General features: G+C 36.9%; 1 protein-coding gene across 1 annotated transcript in view; it reads left to right on the forward strand.

Annotated features, from left to right (window-relative positions):
• Positions 1-20,033, forward strand: part of Agmo (alkylglycerol monooxygenase) — a 299,374-nt gene that overhangs the window by 270,193 nt on the left and 9,148 nt on the right. The gene's annotated exons all lie outside the window — the stretch shown is intronic.

The following is a 20,033-nucleotide window of genomic DNA, read 5'->3' on the forward strand; positions in this document are numbered from 1 at the left end:
GCACCGAATCAATATTCTAAGTGACAAGGTGGAGCTCCTTTCTCCATCAAATTCAGTGGCATTCATTAGCTAATCACTCCCAGCTCCTCCACAAGTATCTTGGTCATCCATTCAATCGGAATGACAGGCTTACATATTTATTCCTTGGGTGTTCTGATATGTTGTTATATGATTCATGGACTGTGGCTAGCAGAACAAGTGCAGTAAGGAGAGTGAAATATGGAGGAAAATTGATGACACACGAGTGTTCAGTTAATTCCAAGATCTGTAAGCTAGAGAAAGTCAAGGAGCATCCATGATCCTATTTTTCAAGGACATATGATATTTGTGACACCCTTATTGCCATTGCAAGGAGCAGGTTGAAGTTGCCAGCCAGATTCTAGGGTCATTTCTATAAAGAGTGTTTAAGTGGCTGTCGTGCGGATGGGAAGGGAGAGTTTGCATTGAATCGATCTGTTGGACAGTTGAGGAAAAGAGAAGTAAATATTCAGCAGGCAGAACAGAAGTTTTAAAAAATTACTTAATAATTAAATTAAACACAAAAGAAAAAAAAAACAAATAAAGCCACTAACATTCATGCTCTCTCAACTTACCTGAACCAGATGCTGTATGCCTTTAATTTTAGCATCCAGGAGGCAGGGGCAGGCAGAACTCTGGTCTACACAGCAAGTTCTAGGGCAGTCTTGGTTACATGAGACTCTATCTCAAATAAACAAACCAACAAAGCAAAATCAGGAAAGGGCAGGTTGGGAATACCATTTTATCACAAATATGATACTGGGAGAAAAAGATGATAAAAAGAAGTATTTGAAAACATTGTATTTTCTGCAATACCATTTGGAATTTTCTTGAGTCAGCAATAAAAGCATGCATTCCTAGTGCATTGTATTGGTTGTGAGATTGGTGTTGCGTTGGGCACTTCATCATCTTGTACTTGAGCCACAAAGTTACAGAGCTTTCAACCACTTTCATATAGCAAGAAGTGTGGTGCGAAGAGGAGAAATAGGTTTGGGAATAAATCACCTTTCATTTACCCTCACTGAAACTTGCAAGACAGGCAACATTGTTGTTGCAATCTTTTAGGCATGCTTAGGAGACCTAGATTCCAATTCTGAGTCTGACCACCTCCACTAGAAATTGCTTAACCTTAGGAAAGATGCTTGTCAAGTGACTGGTGTTATTTACTATGTAAAACTGTTGACTAAACTCTGATACAAACTTGTGCATATGCTATGGCATTTTAGAGGATATTTTTGTCTGAACAAATGCTACCTCAAAATATAATGCAAGATATGGGTTATGTTGAAAGAAAGCTCAGGATTTGATAGATCTCAATATCATATATATCTCAATTTTGCAATATCATATATATATATATATATATATATATATATATATATATATATATAAATTTCGTAAGGCATGTTTGAGGACAAACTGAGAATACATTGATTTATCACCAGGAACACTGAAGCAGGGAAAGAGAAGCATAATCAGCCAATCTATTCTATTTAGAGGTTTGAATTGTTAAACAAGTTGTTGTTATTGCTTTATTATTGTTGTTTTGGAGACAGGTCTCATTAACTCTGACTGTCCAGGAACTCACTACTTAAACTACAAAGGCCTTCTATCAACACAGATCCCCCTGCCTCTGCCTTAGGCATGCAACTAAGGCATGCTGCTACTCTTCCCCTCCTTTCTCTAATTGCCCTTTGGTCAAGACCAGAGTAGATCATCACAGACAGGACCCTCGGCAGGGTGCAAAAGGGGGAAGAGCTGGGAGTAAGCAGCATTGATGTGGAGTCAGAGTGGGAGAGTTTCCAAGGAGCACCTTGGCATCATGAACCCTCAGATAATGAGCTTCAGGAAAGAAGCTGCCCAGACTAGGAATTTAAATATGTTAAAGAGCCCTGCGCACCATGGGGAGGGCTACATCTTTCATGCCAAGTGTTGGCTGCCTCCCAGATCTGGCCTAAGGAAGGTAACTTGCCTGTGAGACCTGCAGGTAAAGCCTTTGTAATTGTTTTGGCTCAGGCCTGAAAAATTATATATAGATTTTTGCCAGAGCAGATTTTCTTCAATGAACTTTATGAATTCTGGTATGAATTTAATACCCCACCCCTAAGCAGAAGGTGCGAAGGCTTTGTTCTCTGTTGTGCAGAGGGGAGAATGACCACTTCTGTTTTTCCCACCACTCCCGACAGGTGCTTCTTCAGCCGCCTGGGGTCAGTTCCAGATTTGCCTTGATTGCTACGTCTCTTCTTCCTTTTTATTTTTCTTCGCCATTGGCATCTTCTAATGGGAAGAGCAAAAATTATTATAAAGTTCATTTGTACCTAAGTGGACTCAGCATCTGAAAATGGTGGACCCTTGCAGATTTTCCAAGTTACAACATTAATTTGGGTTTAATGAAATAATACAATGGGAATACAGTTTGCATTTAATTACTATTGGGTATCGCAAAACTGACCAAGTGTAAAGTGTGAACAGAGATTTTCCCCGTACCATCTACAGAGCAGTATCCAGCACAGTTTGGATTCTTGTGTCATTACAAGACGAGAGCTTGGGTCACTGGGTAGCAAGGTATCCTAAAGCTCAAATAGTAAGTATCTTACACTGTGTGTTCATTTCCTCATAAGCATTGCTACCTCTGAGACAAAATATTAAAAGGGTGCTGGTTGTTTCATGTGTGTGATGTTAACAAAGTCGTATTTGTCCCCTATGCAAAAGATTCCACTTTTCAGAAAAAAGTGGATTGCCTCTTTAGGAAGGGTAAGTGGGCTGTGCAGATGTTCCTATTACTGAGTACTAAGAAAAGAAGCAAGACAAAAAATGTATCCAGTTAGGAATAGCCTATATATACATACATACATACATACACACACACACACACACACACATACAAACACAAACATTTATATTTCCAACCATTAAATTAATCTTAAATGTACTATCTGTATGAGTGTCAACAGAATGTGAAGAAAATTAATGGACTGAGCTAATGCCATGTTTGCATACAGTATCTCTGGTGTAAACATGATGAAATTATCAATGAGATTTCCTAATTTGATCCTGAAGTGAAGGACACTGTCCAATGAATCACTTGTACTCATAGGAGGCATTGGTGCAGCTAATAGGGCAGGAATGGGACCCAGATGTTTTCTGGAAAGCTGGTTGCATTGAAGGCAGGGAGCATTACCTAATGTGTAGGCGGCCATATGGAAGTGAAGGTTGGAAACATCCCATAACAAGTCATATATCACTGAGCTGACAGCAAGGGTTCAGCTCGCTTTTATTTAAATCATAAAAGCAGCTGCTTAGCTGTCTAGCAGTATTAAATTTAACCCCTTTCTCCTGGCAATTGCATTCAGTAATTTATGCAATTTTGATTGGACCACTGCATAAATATATCATTGGGAGGGCTTTCGCTTATTTGTGTTTCTTAAATTCACAACCAGATCCATGACTGTCTTATTTTTTTTCCTGAAAGAGAATGCACACAGATAATGCACCTGGCTACACCTATTATGGTGAATCACAGAGGAATAACGTAATTTCAGCTTTGGTAGATAATTACCATGCCAAAATATGAATAAATGCCAGATAGTTTGAAGTGATCACTGCTATCACTTGTTGCCCTTATTTTCCTTGTCATCTTGCTTCCTTCTTCTTCTACTGACTTGTCCTTTCCCTTCTGCATCCAACAAGAATTTCCAGTATGCTTAGGAGTTTGGCTTTCTGCTTGCACTCCCTGAATTCTTCATTTGACCCTGTCAAGGCTATTGTCCCAGATTCCTTTCTTCAATCTTTCCTTGCCTCTTCTTTATTGTGTCTTTTTCCATTGTTCTTTGCCTTTTCCCAGAGTCCTTCCTCTAGATCTATTGAATTATTTTTAATCACCTTTCCTCTATGGACACATGGGATGTTCAAACTCCTCAGGAAGCCTTTCCTGAACATTTGCAAAACCTTCAACTCAGGTTTTGACCATGTGTGCTTCAACCAGCTACCCCTAGATTTAAAATGCAATTCTAGATTACAATGGACTATACGTTGTTCTCTGTTGGAAAAGTGTGGATTTTAATTTCCTGTGGAAAGAAACACGATTTATTTCCCATGTTAGAAGAACCTGATGGGACAGAGGTAAGGTGGTTCTAGGAATTAAAGAAAGCATTTGTATTTGTCCAGATTCTTCGTGTAATTTCTCCACTGTTAATGCTTTCCCCTATTACATGCATCCATATCTTTGCTATACTGCAGGATAGTTTTTTCAGGGATGTGTAGGTTGAAGGCAGCTGTGTTTTCTTATTTCTGTTGAAGTCATCTTCACAGGATGACTTTCAAAGTGAGTTATATCTGTGGTGATCAATATCCAGAAATGTCTTCTCTAAAACTGCATGAAGATTAATATTCTAACATTATTTAATGTGCCACCAGGTGCCAACATGATTTGTTGTGGGTCAGTGGACAATCTGATTTTCTCTAACACTAATATAATAAAATGAAGGTCATATTCCAAAAGCACTTTTTTCTCAAATGTCAACTCTGCCTAGACAGAAGTTCTGACTTCATAGTCTGATTTTTTAAAAAAAAATACAGCATGGCTCATAAGCTAACTCATGGGGTTGGGACATCAAGGATTGCTTGCAAATGCAGGGCATGTAGAGAACCGTGGTTGCCATGATGTGGTTCATCATCTTAGAGTTCCTGTAGTCCAAAGGCAAGCCAGTTTCTTTACTAATCTTCAATGTAAATTTAGAGATGGATCCACTCTGATAATATTTAAAGTAAAAAGCATGTTAGGAAGCACCATGAGGAAGCAACATGGACCTGAAAGTTCTGCTTTTCAGATATTTTCCAGACCAGGTTTGATAAGACATTAGCCAGTCCTCTCTGCTACATAATATACAACTGCTGTTTGGGATCTGAGGATAACTTGGCCAAATAAAGCAAGGGCAGCCATTGGCCATATTCACACATGTGGAATATGCAGTGAGAAAGCACACATCACAACCAAAGCAGATGTGTCTTATTCGTTTATTCTTTCATTCACCAATTATTTATTGAGAGTATGCTTTGAGTCAGACAGTGGGTTAGGTGACTTAACATTGTTGAGAACTGAAGGAGAAGGAACAGAGGCAAGCTCTTGATCTGGGCACTAACTTGACTTCTGTGGATTCCATACTCATACCTCTTATGGATTTAATATTTCAACATTTAACTTTGGTAAGGGATGGGCTAAGATAGAGCGCACACAACCATTCATTCTGTTCCTTAAGTCCTTTACCAAAAGTCAAGGACTTGGTGGCTCTGCAGAGATGGTCTACTCCTTTTTCCCAGCTCATAGAAGTCCTCGGAAATCTTAGAGTAACGATGTTCATGGGACTTTCTTAGGGAGCTCTGTAGTCTGGCATCTCTGTTTCATTTAGATATCTGTCGGTTCTTATTACTTAGAAACAACCATCTGACACATGGATCATGAAAACAATAGATTTTATTTGATTCCAGTCTCTATTCATGCCTGTTTAGAAGGTGATGCATTTGCTCATCTCTCAGTGATGCTGCTGACACAAAGTCACTCATTTTCATATCCATCACTTATTTTGCCATTTGGTAGGAATAAATTAATCATATAGATCAAAGTAATTCAAATAACCCAATAATACTATTATTCTGATAATACATGTCATCATCAATGTAAACCATTTTACAAGAAGGTATCATCAGTCAAGCTATAAGAAAAATATATGCTTCTGTGAAAATAACAGAGATCTAACTGCTAGAGTATCTATCTAATTGTGTTTAAGTCTAATTCTATAGACTATTCTGCATCTCCAGAAATTACAGGTTTCTGAAGCAATGTAACATTATTCTTAAACATAGCTGTGGAATATCACTTGTATTTAGCCTTAGACACACACCCACGACCAAGGCAAAGTTTTTCCTCTCTTTGAACATTTGTTTTAATATTCTATAAGTGTGTCTGCTGTTTACATTCTCTTTTGAACAAGCTCTAATTTTGTCTGGTTACCTCATTGGGAAAAAAATCTTTAACAAACAAAATGTTATTCTTGTACCTATATGAGAATCCTCCTTTACAAAAGTTACAGTTTTGCAAAGATTAAATTTTTTCAGAATAATGTGGTGGTATCACTGATGTCACAACTGGACTGAATTTATATATGATAGCTGTCTGCTAGACATTGCATGTCAATATTCCATTGAATAGCAATAATGGTCAAATTAGAAATGGCAGTACTATGACATTGAATTTCCTTACATGTTATATGTCCTTTTGAAAACTGAATTTCAGCATTTGGCTTAAATTACTTTTTGGTTACTTATTTAAAATTTATGTAGTTACAAATTTATCCAGTTACTGGATTCCAGTTATACTTTATCAATGTTTAAACAATCTTGAAATACTATTTGAATTAAATATAAAATTAAATACAATGTAATTTTTGATTCCTGAGTATTCTCAAACCTCTTGCACATGCACGCTACTGTGTATACATGTGTGTGTAGGTTATATTTTGAGAAATTATATGCAATGTTTGCATACTATATATAATGAAGTTGTTTGATCATGTACGATTATGTTTCTATAAGCATGTAAGAGAAATGTGGTTATGTTTCTATAAACATGTAAGAGAAAGTTCTGTTTATTTATAAATACAATAGTAAAGAGTAAATTTCTAACTACTTATAAATTTCCACGTTCAGAAATATTTTAGACAGACATATACATGCTAAAATATAAGTGAAGTTGGCTATTCATTATCTGTGAGTTCTGAGGATTGAACCAACCTAGGACCAAAATATTCAGAAAACAATCACATCTACTCTATGCATAATCATACATTTTCTCATCATTATTCCCTAAACAATAATGTGTAACAACTTTTATATATGCTTTAAACTATATTGCTAATATAAATGATCCAGAGTTCATTTAAATTGCTAGAAGATATGAGTGGGTTGCATTTGAAAAAATCATCTACTGTAGGTAATGGACATGAATGTCATAAACTCATGTCCAAGGGCATTCCTACAGCCAATCCAGCAATGATTCTGAAGAAGGACTTTTACATGTGAGAAGGATTATATTATTTCCCTTTAGATTTGCTCATTGTAAAGATATTGAGAATACACAATTTATTTGTCATATGAAAGATCATCACAGGGTTAATCAGACCATGATTATTCTTATTTATAAGATCAATAATTAAGGCTGTCCGTAATCTCAGATGTCAGTAAGCTAATTAATTAGATGATACCAATTAATGAGTAATCACAGAATTCTATTTCTCTTGATACCTGTAATCTTATCATACAGTTTCCAAATGGTATTACCTCAGAACACGGTCTAAGAAGAGAACACTATTCTTTCTAATGAGTTTCAATAGAGTGATTAAAAAGTAGTTGAATGACCAATTTAAATCTTGGATATTCTTTTTTTCTCCACTGACAGCATTTCAGATCAAAATGTTGCAAAGGAAAATTAAAAACATATACTAGAAGCTTTGCACTCCTAACCAAGTAACTAATTATAAGATAACTCTGCCAGTCCCTGTGATTCTTTAATATAAAATTTATGATAATTTGAAAGTGAAAATATCATTAAATATGATATTGAGAATCTTACAAGAATGCTAGGAAATTAGTCTAACCACATGCCAGCATAATCTTGCATCACCTGCTAGGCGATACAACCCACAAAAGAGGTAAAGTAAGCAGTTTCTTCTGGTGGGTTTCCCTCTAGAGGAGGGGAATGCTTATGTTTACTTTAATGGGTGGCATACTAAACATTGAGTTGAACAATATTTTTGCAACCAAAGTTTTCATATGCTCACTCTGTTTTTCTCAGTGACTTTTCAACTTACCTTCATTGTGGTGGCAAGCAAAGGCCAGGGATCTGATCAAACACTCCAGCAAGAGTAAAGACTTGTGAGCTGACAGCTATGAAATCAACACCATACTAGATTTTGTTTTTGGTGATGGGGCATTATGTTGCACTATTGTATTCTCTCTTGGCAAGGAAAATAAAGACTTTTGGAGAGAAAACAATGAGGGGATTTGCTTTCAATCATGTCACTTTCTCTCCAGATCTGTGATTATGAGTAGGTCAAGTCGTTATTTCATGAAAGGCACCTCTGCAGCAGTCAGTGTTATCAGCCAGATTCTTGTTTTGATAGATGACTTACAAGAACTCAGTTCTGGCTCAAGCAATTGAAAATTGGACATTACTGCCAGGGGGATTGGAATTGATTCATGGAAATCACTCTGTAACTCTGATCTGACACACATGTCCTCGATATCCAGAAGCCAACCAAATAGGACCCAAATGATTCTTCTGCATTTTTCATTGGCATGATAGCAAAGAAGCTTACAGATTGAGAGGAAAGAGGTTTATACAGTTTCTTCTAACTTAGGAGTATCAACAACATCTGTAGCTGAAGTTTTCCTGTGCCCACTCAGCTCCGGTGTCCTCAAGGTCCTAAAGTGGCTCAAACCGAAATGAACATACATAGGCTTATATTAATTATGACTGCATGGCCTTTAGCTCAGGTTAACTACTGACTAGTTCTTACACTTAAACTCAGCCCATTTCTGTTAATCTATATGTCTCCACATTTTCCATGGCTTTACCTGTGCGCCAATACATGCTGCTCCCTGGATGGCAGGATGGTGTCTGCTGACTCAGCCTTCGACTTCCCAGAATTCTCCTTGTCTGTTTATCCCACCTATACTTCCTGCCTGGCTACTGGCCAATCAGCTTTTTGTTTATCAACCAATCAGAGCAACACATTCACAGCATACAGAACATCCCACAGCAAACATCCTATTTATCATTCCAGTACTGTTTCTGTTTGTTTTGCTTGAGATGAGGTCTTGTTATGTCACCCCAAGTGACCTCTAACTTATGACCCTCCTGGTTAAGCTTTCTTATTGTGTGGTTTAGCAGTGTCTCAAATTTGTTATTCCTAGTTTATCACTTATATTGAATGTTTTTATGGTTTTCACTCTCTGTTATGACACCACTGCAAACTGCAGCATTATTATTGTACATATCTCTCAATACCCAAATAAAATTTTTGAGGGTATAGATACTGAAATTATATATGATAATATTATTAAGATATACTTATATCAACCCAGAGACATTTGTAGCTTTGTATTTTTATAAACCCAGTCATAATTTTAAAAAGAATTTAAATTTAGCCTAATTTTCTATTGAAAATCCAATCAAAATGAGCTATATCAAAACTGGAATGGATTAGTATTGTCCCCTTCAATATGTATAAGGCAGTTAGTATGTCAAATATTTTAATTGGAGATAACATGAATATGATATATTCTACCCCTTAAAATAGATCTATAAGCTACACAGTACAATAACAGAAATAAGATTATAAAATTCTGGAAATGTAGAGCGAGCAGAGGTCAGGTGTGTAAAGGAACTGAGAGAGTAAGATATTTCCTGAAGTGGATAGCACTGGAAATGTAGAGTGAGCAGAGATCAGGTGTGTAAAGGACTGAGAGGGTAAGATATTTCCTGAAGTAGACGACACTGATAGACAAGGGTGTACAATGTAGGCAGACAACACGTCCTAAAGACAGTGAGCTGGAGGGGTCAGTGTTGTGTACCAGGAAAGATCTGTTCTGCAGTCAAGAAACAGCCAACGTTTTATCTGGTTTCTTTCTAAAGACATTAGTGGATCATCAAGTCACCATGGGAACAGCTTCTGGTGGATATGCTCCATGCAGACCCATTTTTCTCTAAATCTTAGAAGTCTCTAAATGCAATAACCTCTGTTGCCACAGGCCATGCTACTCTAATTCTGACTACTGACATGATCGCCTTACTAGACTATATTCTAGAAGGACTTTCTTGCTGTTCCCTGTCTCTGTCCGCACTATATACAACCTAATGCTATCAAGCCACGATGAAAACTCATCAGTTGTCCACCCTGACTCTTGTGATTCTTGAGACAAAGCTTTCTGAATCTCTTAGTTCCTTTTCCAAATCCTCTCCCTCTCTCTTTCTCCCCTGATCCTCCTCCCTGGGTTATTGTCACTGCATTTAAAACTCTCTCTCTCTCTCTCTCTCTCTCTCTCTCTCTGTCTCTGTCTCTCTCTCTCTCTCTGTCTGTCTCTCTCTGTCTTTCTCTCTCTGTCTCTCTCTCTCTCTCTCTCTCTCTCTCTCTCTCTCTCTGTCTCTCTCTGTCTTTCTCTCTCTGTCTCTTTCTCTCTCTCTCTCTGTCTCTCTCTCTCTCTCTCTCTCTCTCTCTCTCTCTCTGTCTCTCTCTGTCTTTCTCTCTCTGTCTCTCTCTCTCTGTCTCTCTCTCTCTCTCTGTCTCTCTCTGTCTTCTCTCTCTCTCTCTCTCTCTCTCTCTCTCTCTCTCTCTCTCTCTGTCTCTCTCTCTCTCCCTCTATCCTCCTCTCTGCAAACTCTTATTCATCCTTTTTACATCAGTCACTCCATGTATCAGCTCATGTGATGTGTAGAACAACTGAATTCTGTGTAAATTGTTTCACATATCAATTTACGCATCATGCAGTCACTCATTTGTAAATTCTTAATTGAGCGGTGACTGTGTTCCAAGCATGTAATTCTTCCCACGCCTTCCTCAGTCTTTTAGACTGCAGATCTTCCCTGCTACAAACAGCACACTGCACTGCAATTGCTCCACAGTCGATGTCCCTGACTGTTATTAAAATCCCATTATCAGTGGAAAGGGCCTTCTTAATAGCTCTAGTATCATGAACACTTAAAGTATATGTTTAAGTTAGCACCTTTGTGCTGATGAATATATGTAATTCACCTGTGTGTGAAAGTACTCATATAAATCTGATCCATAAGCTAAATGATACTGTATCTTGTTCTTGGGAGACTTCCTTCCTCTCAATTCATCTCACCTACTTTTAACCTTTCAATGACAGTCTCCCTCATAATCATCAAAGGAGTTCTACGTTATTCAGACTTAGATAAAATAGCCCCGTGAAATGGCTTCAAATATTTTACCTTCATTCTCAAATATGCTGAGAGATGTCCCTGCTCCCTGTGACGTGGCTGACTGTCAACTCCATGTACAACTTGTGTGAGTTCTTCCCTTTATTCACAGCCAGTTCAACTGTTCTTGTGGAACTGAAAGGAGCATCATCAGTTGAAGATCTTTAGTCTCCCACCCACATTCCCTTTCTTCCTCCTTCCTTCCTTCCTTCCTTCCGTTCTTTCCAGATGAAAATTAATACTAATATGTGAATTTTTAAATACCAAAAGATAAAACAAAATACCCAGGATTGAACATAATCAAAATTAGGGAGTGCCAACTATTTTGTTCTGATTTTTTGTTGTTATTTCTATGTATATATTTGTCAGTATGTGTGAGTACCATGTTTGCATATGCTCCATAAGAGGTGTCAGATTTCCTTGAGCTGGAGTTACAAGTGTTTGTGAGCCACTCAACTTGGCTACCAGGAACAAAACTGAAGGCAATACCACTGAGCCCTCTCTCTAGCCCCAGGAGTCAACTCTATGTCCTTTCTTCCTTCCTTCATTGTGGAGACCAGCAGCCCAAAGAGCAACTGAAAAACTAGGCACCGGAACTGAACACAAGGCTTCCAAGCTAACAGAAAAATGTTTAAAGTACGTAGAGACACACACGTCACAGCTAATATACTATTCATATGTCCCGTGCATGACAATGTTCTGCCAGGTATTATATTAAATACACAGCATTTTATTCTGCTTTTTAAAAATTAAGAAACATTGTATTTTCATTCAAATTTATTCTTGAAATGTATCTATATTAGAATGCATAACATCATTTCCCTCTAGAATATTTATTGGTTATTATATACATAACTATATAATATCTAATTGGTTATTATATGTAATACAATTGGCTATTATACAATATATACTATATTATGTATAGTGTGTATGTTATATTGTGCATATATTATATCAATATATATATATAAATCATGAAATAAATGTTCATTTTGGTTGATAGATTCAAGTGTAATAATTCCCTTATGTATCTCAAGTTATTCATTTTCAATAGTGCATAATATCCAGTGACGATATTCCTGCTTTCAAAATTGAAAGTTTTTTATTTAAATAAGTCTATGACACTGTGTATGCTATACACACGCTATACACACACACACATATATACATATGCATATATAAAACCTCATAAACATCACTTGATTGGCTTGAAAAATTTGGTTTGAGATCCTGAAGTCTCTTTTTATTTGCTGGTAAATCTCATTTTTATATATTTCAATTGCTGGTTGGTTTGACATTGTTTTAACATCTTTTGTTTGCTATTTTTAGTGTTAGACATTAGCAGTACTTCCTTTTTATTCTGTCTTCTTGCTACGTATTATGTAGTGCATTGAATACGGTGTGTATATATGTATGTGAGTATGTGCATATGCATGCCCTTTACTTACTTTTGTTTTTATTAGTTAGGAAACTATGATTTCAGTCTTTTGAATGTTTATTCTTGAAATTTTAATGTTTGTGTATTTATTAATGCTCTTAGTCTAACTCCTTCATCTTCAATTTTATTTTTGTACACAGTTCTGCCTAGGTTTTTAAATTCACGTATAGATGTATGTGTGCACATATCTGTGTCTGTGAGTCTAATGCCTGCACATGTGTACATGCAGGTGCGTGTATCTGTGTGCATACATGGAATTAAGAAGAGGTATCAGATGTCCTCCTCATCACTCTCCTTCTGCTCCTTTCAAACAAGGTCTCACAGTGAGCCCTAGGCTGACACTTACTCAGCTAGGTGGGAAGATTGACAGGCCAAGGAATCCGCCTCTCTCCCCTCCCAACCAATTCAGTGTTCCAGGCAAATGTGTGTATTTAGGCTTGTCATGCGAGTGCTTATGTCTGAACGCAAGTTTTCATAATTGTACAGAAAGCATTGTTAATCTCTGAGCCATCTCTTTAGTCCCAATTCTGCCTGGTTTTTAACTTTTTATAGACGATTAACAGTTTGTTTGATTGACTGTGTTTATCACTCACTTACTTGACTGAGTTCTTTATTTAATCATTTTAGTTTTTATGTCTTTTTGTTTGTTTGTTTTTCACCTACTGACATTACTTCCAGTATAATTTCATTCTTTCTGAAATACAATCCCTTTCCTTGCCTTTCCTCAGTGTGATTACTGAACTATGACTGTCTGGGAATGTTCTCAGTTTGTCCTCAATTTTTAATTGACAGGTGATGATTTTGTGCTTTGTGCTGACATTTGAAGTTTAAAGAGATTTGTTAATATTTGAACATAGTTCAGCATAATTTGATCAACAATCAATATAAGTTTTTAATTTCTTCTAACATAATATGCCTCTTGTTACTGGCTTCCGTTATTACTGCCTTTAGTCTTCCACAGTTTCATTGAGACATCTAACTTGCTCTCTTTGTTTGTAACCATCCTTGGGTTCCTTGGAGCTAGAGTGATGGGCGTCTTTCCTGTCTCTTAGGTTCTGAGATGCTAGTGCCGCTGGGCACTTCTCAAGGCCTCTCCCACTCTTCCTCTCCCTCTTCTTTCTACACCTTTGTTATGCACACTTCGTTACATACTTCTCGCTTTGTCTTCTATGTGTTTATCTTTGCTCCATGTTTTTTCTTCTTTAACTCTTTGTGGATTTTAAATCTCCCATCTCAAGTATTTTGTTTTTATCAGCTCATCAGATTTTAATTTCAATAAGTACATTTTGTTTTGAAATATTTTTATTTGGTTTTCACTTAGACTTATCTGCGATTTCCGCAGTTTCTATATGTTTCCCCTTATTTCTATTATTGCTTAATTATCATTAGATCTTTTATAATTTGGGACTGGAGAAATGATTTTTCTCTTAGGAGCTTGTACTGCTCTTAAAAAGGACTACAATTTTGATCCTAGCACCCATTCAAGATATCTCTAGTGGTTCTAACACACACACCTGCACACAGACACTTACAAACATACATAATTAAATATAAATATAAATCATATGAAGAGCTTTTTATAAATCTTACCTTTCATTTTCAGACTCCTCATCACTTTTTAATATTTGCAATGATAATTCTCCTCATTAAATATATTGCTATCTCCTTTGTGATGTCTCCTCTCTCTCTGTCTCTCTCTCTCTCTGTTTCTGTGTGTGTGTGTGTGTGTGTGTGTGTGTGTGTGTGTGTGTGTGTGTGTGTGTATGGACCTACATTCATAAGCATACTAGTACACATGATCCAGGAGTTTGGTGGTTTATTGTGAGTCCAGGCTTAGTTGAGATTGTTCCATTCTTGGGCTTCTCACGTGCCCATGAAAGCATCTCTATGTAACTTACATTTCCTCCTCTTGGGTCCCCATCAGCCTCATGGGAAAACTCAATTTATGTTAATTTCTTAGTGTTGACTATACTTGAAGAAAACTTTTTACTTTTCAGTTTTCATGGAGTCTCACTATCTATATCTTGGAACCAAGGGCCAGTGGTGTTTTTTCCTAGCACTCCTCTATTCTGATTGTTGGACCACTTATAGGCTGATGTCCAGCTCTCCTGCTCTCACAGATGCAAAGTCCCACATAATTCAGCTGCAACATCAGAACTCCTGCTCCAGCTTTGCATTCTTTCTCTTCTTTGATTTGCCCATAGAATCTGGTGTTCACTCTTTCTTTTGAGATTAGCTACATATTAGGCTTCCTAGAGGTGTTCCTGATCCACATAATGAGAAAAGAAATCTTTACATGCATCTTATAGGTCACTTTACACTGAGGCCTACACTGTTTGGCAAGAGGAACTATGCATTTCACATTTAAAACCTTGTTAACGACATTGAAACTACATAAACATGAATGCACAGTGATTTCTCTGCTTTTTTAAGAGCAGGGTCTCAGTGTTTCCCTTTTGCTCTGGCCATCCTCAAATTCATAATCTCATCTCTATCTTCCAAGTGTCACCGCACCCCCAGGCTCGTCACTTTGTTATGTTCATGTCTAGGAACAGAATGCATGTTCAACTGAGATGCTTTCATCTGCTGAGCTACAGCCTTTCAATTCTGACGTGCAATATGAACCTTTTAATGCCTTACACTTTTATATTAGAAAATAAAATTAAACCGATGTATCTAGCAAATTATTTAATCCACTATGCAATTTGACTAAACAGAATATTTACTTTTATATATAATCTTATGGCATCTACATTTTGTACTGATACTTAAATACTAGTTCTTCAAAACTCCAAACACATTTTTTTATGGTTCAGTCACATCTTTCTTCCTATTTATCAAACTCGCCATTTTTTGTGTTTGTTCGCTTGTTTTAGGCCTGCTGGTGAATGAAATTTTTTGTTGACATTGTGACTTTGAGACAGGAGATACCAACTACAGAAACTATGCTACAGAACTATGGAGTCAAATTACTAACAACAAAAATAAATATTTTTAAAAATCGCACCCAAACTACCTTCATAATGCTTTATGCTTTTGTTGGGCTTATTTACAGTTCTCCTTGGCTGTGTATAAGCTGTGGTTTAGACATACATGGTGAGGCTTTTAACAAGATTGTTTAATTGCCTGTAAGATGTTTCTCCCTCAGCATCCAGCTAACCACCAGTCATTCCTCAAATTCTTAAATCTCATTAATACTAAAAATTATGAGTGGATACATGTGAGACTCCAGTCAAAAGATCTGCCCGTTCTTGACCATAAACATGTAAGTCAATTGTTATGGAGTGAACACCAAGTTTTTTAACATTTTTTATTAATTACTACTTTGTTATTATGTGTCTATTTGACCAAAAGAAGAAGAAAAGGAAATTCTGTGGACTCCTGGCAGTGAGGAAGTGTTGTTTCCTAACGCCCACTTGGAAATTCCCCAAGAAGCCAGGCAAACCCTTCCTGGGCCTTAACCGAGATGGATTTAAACACAAGCCATGAATTCTTTCTGATTGCTGTTTGGCCTGAAGGTTTGTTGGAAGCAACAATGTCCTAGTTAGACTGTTCTCCAGCTTTTAAATGCACTAGAGTACGATTGTATTATGTGTTGACCCTGATTTATGTTGAAAACCCAGGAATGTTTTTCCAGAAGAAGTACTTTGTGTATGTGTGAGCCTTTGGGGCCTGGCTTCTTCAGAGAAGTGACTGGCTCACCTCAGCATCCTGCTCATTTATTCAGACGGCTTGACTCTAAAGGAGGAATCTATGAATATCCAGTGGTATTTGGTGAAATAAATACTATAAAACAGATAGGGCCTGTTTAGGGCATAACACCATGATGTAATATGTCAATGCTCAATTACATATTTGTATGCACCTTAAAAAAATTGTCTCAAGAGAAAAACTGATTGTCATAATACTGTGTTTCAATTCAACCCACACCCTCGGCATTCCGTGTTCCAAATTCCTAAAACCCTCAAGTTAATGCTTTCCATGTTGTGGGGTTAATTTACATAAAGATCTGGAGCTCCTGCTGCCCTGCTTCAGCTTCAGTAGCTCTGATATTCCCCACAGCGCTGCACACAAATACTAGAAACTTCTCTTCACAAAGACAAGCTATGGTTATCAGCAGGCATTAGTCTCACCGAGTGACCACTAACCATCTTGTATTCCAACATTACCCAGGCCCCTTTATTCATGAACTTCATCTTGCAACCCCAGAAAACACATCTGTTCCAACTCTATGTGTTTTGAAAATTAAATGTACTAGTATCATGCCGACTGACCTGGCTGGTAAAGCCATGTGGGAGAATTCCGGTCGGCAACTCAGCTATGCTGAGGCTTCGGGTCATTTGGGAACTTGTAACTCACTTGGCCAGAGCAAAGGAAAAAACATAAAACACGGAAAGGAAAAAAATGAGAAAGACAGAGAACATTTCTGAGTGTGGGTTCTTTTTTCAGTTTTGAGTATAGATTATTCCTTGATTCCATCATGTTAAAATTTCATCAGTATTTATCCATGTGAAATTGTCAAGGGTCAATCAGTCTTCTCGTTCCAGAGTTCTGTGAGGTTTCTCTGGCCTTTCGCTTCTTACCAAGGAGAACTGATGAAGTAAGGATTCTGTGGTAGACTGATTTATTGCTGAAGATCATAACTGGGTAAAGAAAAAATGTTCAAATATAATTGGCCGACAATATTTGTAGCAGAAAATCTTCATATAGCACATTTGTTGGGATATAATTTATATTGAATGTTTTCTTTTGAATGTTTGCAATGAATGTTTGGCTTCCATAGAGTCTTATAGCACAATTTCTGTCAAAGATGCAGCTTGAAATAGCAATAAACACAAAAGCCAAGGGCAGTGAAAACACTGATCTCAAATAAGCTTTTGTGTCTGTATATGCAGACTAGGGGAAGAACACTGCTATGCTGTTAAGGTAATTTCACAATTTGGAAATTATCTTTATGGTAGATTCCACTTAGCTGATCTTTACAAAAACAACTAAATATGTATACTAGCCTAGTACATATGAAGAAGCTCATCAGTTAGAAGCCTGCAGGAGTTTATCATGAATATATTTCTTTTGTCTGATATTCTGCACTTTACCTCCTACAGGTAGAATTTGTTTAAATTGCCAGACTTTTGTGTAGTAATTTTCCTTCACCCCTTCCTTCAGTCTTTCACAGTGCTTCTCTATTAGTAAGAAACTTAGTGTAAGGGGATTATATCCACAAAACCATTTGGATTATATAAGGACTATCTCAAGGATTTTCTAGGTAATTTTACCTCTGGACACCTTCTATTCCACATGCTAGCATCATGATCTGAACCAGGAGATCTCACTATCTCCTACTTATTCCAGAATCATTGGCATGGCCTCAGCATCTGTAAGATGCACCATCACAACCCTTTTAGATGCATCCACGGCTACAGAGAGAGTTACTGAGAACTCATACTGGCCTAAAGTGTAATTTACCTTGCATCAAATGTTTCATAAGTTTTCCACTATCTTCAAAACATCCTAATTATTTTAGGAATCCTAAGAACTCTCTCTTCATCCCCCTCTTTTCATCTCTAGTTCCATCTGTCTCCCCCAAATTTTATCCATCTACAGAAAGGAAAAGAAGCAACAATAAAGAACTTTCGACTACATTAAAAGCTAAGCAATAATTTGTAGATTGTCATTTTGTAACATGACCAAGAATATGTATTGTACTTTTTGAATTACATGTGTAAGTGAAGTATTTACTTTTGAAGTTGTCCTTAAAGCCCATCGTCTTCACGCAGTAACCACTACCACTGCACTCCCTTTGAATTCCCATCACTGTGCCTCTACACAGTCCTCGCAAAAATCACTGTCATTACCAATATGTCATCTGCCATCATTTTGGCCATATCCACTACATTATTTTTTGAACATGACCTTATTGCAGCCTGGCTTTGTTAAATTTCAGACAACTGATTACCAGAGACCACTATGTCCTTGGAGATTACAAACTTTGTCATCTGGGACTTGGGAACTTAAAATCACCTCTTTTCTCTTCGTTTCTAGTCTCTCTACAGTCTCCAAAATGTGTAGAGAATGCTTTTCACAAGGTACTTCTCATGACTTTTCCTCTGTTCATTCAGCAACATTGTTGTGCCAATAATTGGGGCAAGACTATTTCTCTGCCCTCTTTTCCTGGCAGATGTAATTATTTCTGGGGATAATCCTGGGGACTTTCTAATATTGTCATACTGTGTTGGCAAACTCCTTTTCACTTCTTGACAAAGTAGAATGATTTAGTCATTTTGTAACAAGAAGAACAAATCAGATTTCAGGGCTCTCAGGCGGTGGTTTTCTAGAACCCCAAAGTTTGGATCTTTTAAGCCTTTTTATAGTTCTGACTTGTGGTTTTCAAAGACAATGAGTGAGGGGAGCCATTTAGAAAAAGAAGCAGATGTTATCATTTCCATTCATACTTTCTTTACTCTATTACAAAAATAAGTTCTTCGTATGTGTCTTACACAATAATCACCAAAATAAAGTTAGAAACAATGAACTGTGAATATTTTCAGAACAAAGTTTAGGAATCATCACTGCTAAGGCTAAGTCACTAACAGCAGCAGTAAGGATAACATGATAGTATAGCCTAAAACCTGTTTGTAACAGATGCACAATTGAAGCTGCAATACATTTTCATGCACATTATTTCCAAGGAATTTCTCAGATTATTTTTGTCTTCAGATATAAACACTGAAGTATAGTAGCATTAAATATCTTATTCAAGCCGGGCGGTGGTGGCGCATGCCTTTAATCCCAGCACTCGGGAGGCAGAGCCAGGCGGATCTCTGTGAGTTCGAGGCCAGCCTGGGCTACCAAGTGAGTCCCAGGAAAGGCGCAAAGCTACACAGAGAAACCCTGTCTTGAAAAACCAAAAAAAAAAAAAAAATCTTATTCAAGATAAAATTGTGATTCAAATATATTTCTGTGCCCAAAAGTGGAACACTGGTAATGAATTATGATTTGCATAGGAAACTCTCTGTCTACTAAAATGAGAATGATTTTTTCCTTACTCAAGTAAACTCCTCCAAAATAATTATGGGACATAATACTCATTTTTCAAAAAAGTTATGAAATTAAATATAATAACTCCATAATTTAACTAATTTTAGCAAAACAAAAGACTCAGAAAGACACATATAAAAGTTTACCAGGCTATAGGAGATAAGTTCACAAAAAACATATATAACTCTAAGTTCTATACATTCAAGGACTATATTGCTCTTATTTCTGACTCAAGTTAGCAGGGACATGCCTGGAACAGAATGGAATTTGGGGGAGGGATTATTGATGAACAAATATTATCTGATGAAGATTGAGTCCACATAATATTTTGTATACCTATTCACATTTCAAGTTGGTGTCATGCTGGTTTTTTCTTTGTATTGCATATCTAACACTAAATAAATAGTTAATGAATTGATAGAGTAATATGAGTATTTATTTGAAATAAGATTGAAATCTAGGTTTTTATTAGTTGTGACTTAAAAATATGGTGTTGTTTTCCATTGGCTCTATATTGAAGCTTTTATTAGTTTTTCACAA

The sequence above is a fragment of the Peromyscus eremicus genome, chromosome 14 (genome assembly GCF_949786415.1).
Source record: "Peromyscus eremicus chromosome 14, PerEre_H2_v1, whole genome shotgun sequence".
Lineage (NCBI taxonomy): Eukaryota > Metazoa > Chordata > Mammalia > Rodentia > Cricetidae > Peromyscus > Peromyscus eremicus.